Genomic DNA, 6383 nt, shown 5'->3' with positions numbered 1-6383 from the left:
TGCAGAAAAAAACTACTTACAATTCCAACAACTATTTGCTCTTTATCTTCCTACTCCTACTGATTTTAGGTGACATCTCCCCCAACCCTGGTCCACCATCCCCCAACCTCAACTCCTACCCTACCTCATATCGACACCATAATAATCTTATTAATATTACTTGCACTCCCTCATCTCCATCTTTTAATTGTTCCCTCTGGAATCCACGGTCTGTTTGTAATAAGCTTCCTTTCATGCACAACTACTTTCTGAACAACTCTCTTAATCTGTTAGTCCTCACTGAAACCTGGATTCAGGATTTTGACACTGTCTCTCCTGCTGCCATTTCCTATGGTGGCTTACAATTCTCTCATTCCCCGAGACCCACAAATAGACATGGTGGTGGAGTCGGCATACTCCTTTCCCCACAATGCACTTTCCAGGTCATACCCCTAGTTCCATCACTCATATTCCCTTCTTTTGAGGTCCACACCATCAGGCTCTTCCGTCCCCTCTCCCTTAGCGTAGCGGTCATATACCGGCCCCCAGGCTCACCCACTTCCTTGACCATTTCTCGGCCTGGCTACCGCACTTCATGTCTTCAGAACTACCAACTCTTATCCTGGGAGACTTCAACATCCCCATTAACAGTCCTACTTCCACATCTGCATGCCAGCTTCTATCACTAACCACCTCTCTAGGCCTCTTGCAGCTTTCAACCTCTGAGACACACAAAGACGGTAACACCCTTGATCTGGTCTTTGTCCGGCTCTGTTCAATCTCCCACCTAAATAACTCACCGCTTCCACTCTCTGACCACAACATTCTCTCCTTCACACTCACAAATCCTCGCCCATGCCAGCTCACTCCTACCTACCACACAGTCAGAAATCTACAAGCCATTAACCCTCAGACACTTTCAGACTCCCTACACTCATCACTGTCCCCAATTTCCTATTTTTCCTGTCCTGATCTGGCTGGTCATCACTACAACAACACAACACTCTTAGAAGCACCCTTAACCAAGTAGCTCCCCTCACCCTCAGAACCTCCAAGCACAGAGTAAAACAGCCCTGGCTCACATTGAAAACTCAACTTCTCCAACGATGCTCTAGGAGTGCTGAACGCCTATGGAGACCTACGTATTTCACCACCCTGATCTACACACTAGCCAACAACCCCAAGAAACATTTTGACACCTTTCACTCCCTCCTCAGGTCGAAAGCACAAGCCCCTATCACAGACATTTGTGTGGATGACCTGGCCTCCCACTTTACAGAAAAAATAGATAGTATCCATCAGTAAATCTGCTCCCATCCACCAAGTGCTGTGACTCCCATCCCTTCCTGCATCTCCCCTGGCTCACTTTCCACATTTGATCCCATCACAGAAGAAGTCTCCAGACTCCTCTCTTCTTCTAGTCCGACTACATGCACTACTGACCCCATTGCCTCACATCTCCTCCAGTCTCTCTCCAGTCATCACAACTCACCTAACTACTATCTTTAATCTCTCCCTCTCCTCGGGCATTTTCCCATCCTCCTTCAAACACACCATCGTTTGTTATGAATGAGTCACCGAAGGAGGGAAAAACAAAAATACAAGCTAAGTCCAGAAAACCGGAGAGGTTGGTAGCTATCGGATTGCAGACCCCTGATCCTATTCACACAACTAACAGTAGCCGTGGGGGGGTCCTACGGTGCCCTAGACCCCTCGTTCACAGCCGGAGAACTAAATAAGCCTAAAGAAAGAAAGGGGAAATCTAAACTGCCCCAGAGCAGACCCCAAAGCAAAAGACAGCTCCCAACATGTATTGTCAGTGGAAAGCAGATGCAAACACAGACAGAAAGACAGTTTGAGCAAACGATGGGGCCCAACTAACTAAATAGGAAAGGACAGAAAAGATGCTGGCTGCAATCCGCAAAAATTCTGCCAAAATAATGTCCAACACGTCTGAAAAAAGGCCCTGAAGTCACTAGACTTCAAAATCACTATATCAGGACTCAGGTATATTCTGAAGACTGAGCAAAAGATCAACTTGACCAGAGACAAAAATGGAGCTCAGCCTGTACCAACAAGGGCAGGCAGAACACAAACACTAAGTAAACAGACAATATCTCATGGAAAAATAAGAGAGCAAATACTTAGCTTTCAGAAAACAGGGACTGAACTGGTTTGCAAGAGCTCAGAGCAGAAAGGATCACCAGCACCCCTGTAGGGCGTCGGCTGCCTTATATCCACTCAGTGATTCCGGGTGTCCAATCAGGCTCCACCTGTTTAGATGACAGGTTCTTCCCAACCCAATCAATTTCACTACCTCTCTTCACCAGCAGAGGGAGTTCATCAGACATCAACGGTGAAGGGGAAAATGAACTCACAACAATCGTTACTCCATTTCTAAAGAAACCCGCTCTCGACCCATCCTGCACAAACAACTACAGACCAGTCTCCAATCTCCCCTTCATCTCTAAACTTTTGGAGCGGCTAGTTTACTCCCGCCTTCCCTGTTACCTCTCCACTCACTCCCTTGTAGACCCTTCACTTCCGCCCCCTACATTCGACTGAAACTGCACTCATCAAAGTGAGCAAAGACCTTTTGACAGCAAAACGTAATGGTCACCACTCTCTGCTCATTCTTCTCGACCTATCTGCAGCTTTTGACACTGTTGACCACCATCTCCTACTCTCTAGGCTCCAGTCACTAGGCATTAAGGGCAATGCTCACTCCTGGTTCTCTTCCTATCTCTCTGACCGCTCCTTCAGTGTTTTGTTCTCTGGCTTCACGTCATCTCCCCTTCCTCTCGCTGTCGGGGTACCTCAGGGCTCAGTCCTTGGCTCCCTTCTCTTCTCTCTCTACAGAGCCCCAATTGGACAGACCATCAGCAGATCTGGCTTTCAGTATCATCTTTATGCTGATGACACACAACTATATACGTCATTCCCCGACCTTACCCCTGCTGTACTACAGAACGCCAGTGACTGTCTGTCTGCAGTCTCCAACATCATGTCCACTCTTTATCTGAAACTCAACCTCTCCAAAACTGAACTTCTTCTGCTCCCACCGTCTACAAACCTCCCTAAATCTGACATTTCCCTCTCTGTGGATGGTACCGCAATAACACCCCGGCAGCAGGTGCGCTGTCTGGGTGTTATGTTTGACACCAATCTCTCCTTCGCATCCCATATACAATCTCTTGCCCACTGTTGCCACTTACACCTAAAGAACATCTCTAAAATCCACCCTTTTCTCACCAAGGAAACAACAAAAACCCTCACTGTAGCATTGATCCACTCCCACCTGGATTACTACAACGCTCTATTAATTGGCCTCCCCATTACTCGACTATCCCCTCTCCAGTCCATACTTAATGCAGCAGCCAGGGTCATCTATCTGGCTAATTGGTACTCGGACATGTCCGCTCTTCGCCAGTCCTTACATTGGCTGCCCATTCATAATAGGATCCAATTCAAAGTACTTGTTCTCACCCACAAAGCTCTCCACAGTGCGGTACCCCCCTACATCTCCCCCCTCATTTCTGTCTTTCGGCCTAACCGACCACCGCGCTCTGCAAATGATTTTTGACTAACCTCGGCACTAATCCATACCTCCCACTCACGACTTCAAGACTTCTCCCGCGCTGCGCCAACCCTCTGCCATGCTCTACCCCAAGAAATTAGGACTATTCACAATTTTCATAGTTTCAGGAGCTCCCTCAAAACACATTTGTTCAGAGCGGCCTATCACGTTCACTAATCAAAGTCATTCTCTGTGTAAGTGTGCGTGTGTAGCCCATTCACTATCTCCATCCATCCCTCACTCCCTCAAGATGGCTGGACCATCATTGTAAATGCACCATTGTAAATACACGCCTGTACTTTGTATCTCCCCCACCACATTGTAGATTGTAAGCTCTCACGAGCAGGGTTGTCTTATTTTGCTTTAATTATTGTCTTGTTAACGTTGTTACTTATGACTTGTGTTTTGAAACTGTTAAACTGTAAAGCGCTGCGGAATATGTTGGCGCTATATAAATAAAGATTATTATTATTTATTAATAGTGGAATTGTGCAATATTGCCATGATGTTCGCATTGCAAAGAAACTCTCTGAGATATACAGTATATTACAGAGTTACTTTTCCCACATGGCAATAATAGTGTTTGTTCCTTATTTTAATAATTTTAATAATACACTGTTCTCTCTATTGCACTAATTGCACAGACACGGACTGGACTCATTCGATTTGGGAGTTCATCTTTGATATCATCCCTTGTTTGTGGCGTTGAATGAGTCTTGTGTATTGTATTTTGGATCACATGTACATCCATCCGGTGGACCATAAAGGACTATGGCACTTCCCTGTATCCCTTTAGCGCACCTATTGTGGTCATGAAATCTGGGTTTAGTGTCTGTCCCGAACACCTTTTCCTTGAGCCCCTCACACTCCTGACCTCCTCCCTTCTTTTTTCTTTTGGGTTTGGAGATACAGGGGTAATTGTGAAGGATAAGTGAGGGTAAGCCGACGTTGAGCCGGGGCGCCAATTTGGGCTATAATTTAGGGTGCCAACCTCCGCGGCAAGGTAGAGACACTCATTAGGGCGAGAGAAGGGTGAGTTATTATAGGCTTTTCTCCCCAACTCTACCCTAAGAGTAATCATTCTATCTATTATATTCTGGGTATCCTGGTATAATTTTGTTTTTTAGATTTGTATTGATTGGGCTCTTGAGGAGAACAAAGTAAAAAATTATATCTGTAAGGACATTTACTCCTTGAGTTCACTGATTTTGCTTTACACCTTCTTGTCTCTTTCCTATCACCACGTCATCACTATCCTCTCTAAATGAGACAGTAGGGAACTGTCCATTTGTGTCTAATATCTGATTAGGGATTGGTAGGTCTCATTCAGGGTGATCCGATAGTGAGCGGGGGCGTCATATTGCGAACAAGAGGGTGCCAACCTCCGCTGTTAGGAAGGCTACAGTTAGGGTCTGTTAGGGCCATTCAGGTGTTTGCACATTAATCTATAATCCTAGATTTGTTTTCACTAGCTGCGGGCTACTGTGAGATTTGTCTTGTATTTTAATGGTATAAATAAAATTTTGATCCCCCACACAGACCTTTAAGAACATGTAACAGAGGGGCCCCGTCACTGAGATAAGCATGGTCTCACACCCCATGGTCGCCAGTTGCTTCTCACTATTCTCTCTGGTGTGAATAGATTAGCACCAAGAAGAAGTGATGCATCATGTAAGACACTGGAAAATGTTACTGATAAGCCCTTTAAGGCTCTTCCCGCCATGGTCAGTTTTCATTTTTTGTGTTTTCATTTTTTCCTCCCCTTCTTCCAAGACTCATGGCCTTTTTTTAGTTTTCTGTCCACATAGCAGTTTGAGCTTTTCCTTTTTTTTTTTTTTTTTCTTTGAGGAGACCAGTCATTTTCATTTTTTACTTTTTCATCTACGGAGCTGTATGAGGCTTTTTTGACGTGATGACACACCGATGAGTTGTAATTTTTAGTAACAATTTTGGGGTATGTGTGTCTAATGGTTTGATCACTTTTTATTTCAGGTTTTGGGGGTGGCAAGATGACCAAAAATTGCCAACTTGTGCTTTTCACTTTTTTTTCCTTATGGAGTTTACCATATGGTTTAGTTAATTAATTGTATAATTTCAGACTTTTAGGCTATGTACACACATGTGAAATTCCATTCCGCGGGAAATATGCGAGAAATCCGCATTTTAAATTCCCGCCTATTTTCCACAGAAAAACTAGCGTTTTGCAAGTGTAATTAGCTTGCAAAATGCTAGCATTTTCCAAGCAATCTGTAGCATCGCTTGGAAAACTGATTGACAGGTTGGTCACACTCGTCAAACATAGTGTTTGACGAGTGTGACCAACTTTTTACTATTGAGGCCGCCTATGCAGCATCAGTAGTAAAAAGATATAAAGTTTAAGATAATTAAAAAAAAAAAATCATGTTTTTCTCACCTTCCGGCATCCCACGCAGTGTTCCCGATCATCGCGATGCTCCCGGTATGTCCCGTTCCCAGGGATGCCTTGCGACAATGACCTTTGATGACGTCGCGGTCTCGCGAGACCGCTACAGTGTCGCAAGATCATGACGTCATCAAAGGTCATTGTCGCAAGGCATCGCTGGGAACGGGACTTGCCGGGAGCATTGCTGAGGCCTGGGGACGCTGCGGGGGGGACGCCCGAAGGTGAGAATATGACGATTTTTTAATTTTAATTCTATTTTTAACAGGGATATGGTACCCAGAGCCTGGAGGAGAATCTCCTCTCCTCCGGACCGTGGGTACCATCCACAAATGTTTTGCTTACTTTTCGCATGGTGGGCATAGCCACATGCAGAAAGTAAGCCGAACAATGCATTCCTATGTGTGA

Source organism: Dendrobates tinctorius, unplaced genomic scaffold, assembly GCF_039654945.1.
Source record: "Dendrobates tinctorius isolate UK_male_01 unplaced genomic scaffold, ASM3965494v1 ptg000104l, whole genome shotgun sequence".
NCBI lineage: Eukaryota > Metazoa > Chordata > Amphibia > Anura > Dendrobatidae > Dendrobates > Dendrobates tinctorius.
Note: the sequence above shows the minus strand (reverse complement) of the source record.